Here is a 2,190-nt window from a genome sequence, read left to right as displayed (position 1 = left end):
TCCTTTAAAAAAAAATAAAATTGGGGGGGGCTCTTTCTTTTTTTTTTTTTTACGCGGACAAACCGGACGCGACAGCTGGCGATTCTGCTGGTGACAATTTGAGAGTCAAGCCCAATCTAATTAATTATATATAGTTATTTTATTATTTATTATTTTTATTTAGGCTAAATTACATTTGTGGTCCCTTAACTTAATTTCAGATAACGTTTTAGTCCTTTATCTTTTTTTTTTCCCCGACTTGGTCCTTTATTTTAATTTTAAGTGACAATTCGATATTTTATGTTTTAAAATTTCAACAATGTTATCATTTTTTATACAAAAATTCAAACAAAAAAAAAAAATCAATCAAAACTCATAAAATTAATTATATTCTTCAATATAATACAAATTTCATCAAATTCGTAATGCAAATCTTTAAATAAACTCATATTTCCATACTTTATTTGATATTGTTAGGAATAAAGGACTAAATCGGAAAAAAAAAAAGATAAATGACTAAAACATTACCTAAAATTAAGTTAAGGGACCACGAATGTAATTTAGCCTTTTATTTATATTACCCCTATTGTTTTATTTTTTTTTATTTTTTTATTTTGTCATATTGTTGATATAATTATATGTATTTTGTCCATTTATTTTATTGTGATTATTTTATTTATTTTTCTATACACCCTAATACGATTCACACACTTTTGAGTGGGCTCTATACCCGGGCTGAGTGCAACCTAAGATAAGTTCGAGACTGTGTAATGATAATCTTCTGGATGTACATCTTGTTTGGTTGTCATGAAAGTCTCACCTAGAGTTGACCTTTTCTATAATATTTCCATTTTAATAGTTTACCTATTAATTGGTTTAATATTTTAGAACTGAGTTGTGTGCTCTAGGAACCAATTTAGAACTATAGAGCTACCCTTAGTAAAGGTTCACATGGAAAAATGGTATAAATCGCACGTACATACGAAAATCTTACACTATGTCATGTTCACTACCCGCTAGTATACCCAAGTTTTTTTTTCTCTTCCTCATCATCATTTTTTTGTTTGTTTGCATCATAGTCTTTATCATGGTTACTTTTGAAAAATCATTATCTCATCATTTTCAAAACCATAAAAATTAAGGCTTGTTGTGAATAACTTTGACCACAGGAAATATGGGATCAAATGGTGGCTCAAATATTACTCCATTAAGAAAGACCTTGCCATTGAGAGTTCTTAAACCTGATGTGAACAACATTAAGAATCTTGCTCGGAAGTTGAAGAAAGTACAACGTGTAATCTTTATGGGGAAATTCGGTAAGATTCTTGATTTACTTGAAGTTAATGTACAAGTGGATGCCCTTACAGCGTTGGCCCAATTCTATGATCCTCCTTTTAGGTGTTTCACTTTTAAGGACTTTCAGTTGGCCCCAACGTTGGAGGAGTTCGAACGAATAATGGGATATCCGATGAAGGGGAGTAAACCTTACCAATACATGGAACACTATCCCTCACTGAAAACAATTGCTGAAACGTTTGATATCCCTATAAAGGAAATAGAAGACAATAGAACCAACAAAGATAATTTGATTGGATTTCCAATAAAATATCTTGAGGAGAAAGCAGTAAACTTAGCAAGAGATGGAAAATGGGACACCTTCATGGATGTGCTTGCCTTAATTATATATGGAATTGTTTTATTTCCAACTATTAAGGATTTTGTGGATTTCATGGCGATAGACGTCTTTTTGGCTTACAAGCATAGAGGGGAGAATCCAGTACCAGCAGTTTTGGCTGACATTTACTGCACGCTCGACTTTCGTCATGAGAAAGAGGGGGGGCCTAAGCCATTGTTGCTCGCCAATACTCTATTTTTGGTTCGTCAAACATGGGCCAACGTTCTATTTTTGGTTCAAGACATGCATCAATTAAAAACTAAGAGCAAAAAGGAATGGGCCAACGTTCTAGCAAATCTCAACAAAAGAACGATTTAATGGTACTCTCGAAGTCAAGATATAAATGAAGTGATTTGTAGATGCGGTGTTTTCGTAGATGTTCCCCTCATGGGAACCAAAGGGTGTATAAATTATAGTCCCTATGTTGCATTGAGACAATTGGGTTATCCTATGAAAAAACCCCAATAATTGATGTAACAAAATCTTTTGTTATTCATGGGCGAGATGGTTATGATGCTAGCTTGTTGAGAAGAATA

This window comes from Cicer arietinum, chromosome 2 (assembly GCF_000331145.2).
Source record: "Cicer arietinum cultivar CDC Frontier isolate Library 1 chromosome 2, Cicar.CDCFrontier_v2.0, whole genome shotgun sequence".
NCBI lineage: Eukaryota > Viridiplantae > Streptophyta > Magnoliopsida > Fabales > Fabaceae > Cicer > Cicer arietinum.
This window is presented reverse-complemented; position numbering follows the sequence as displayed.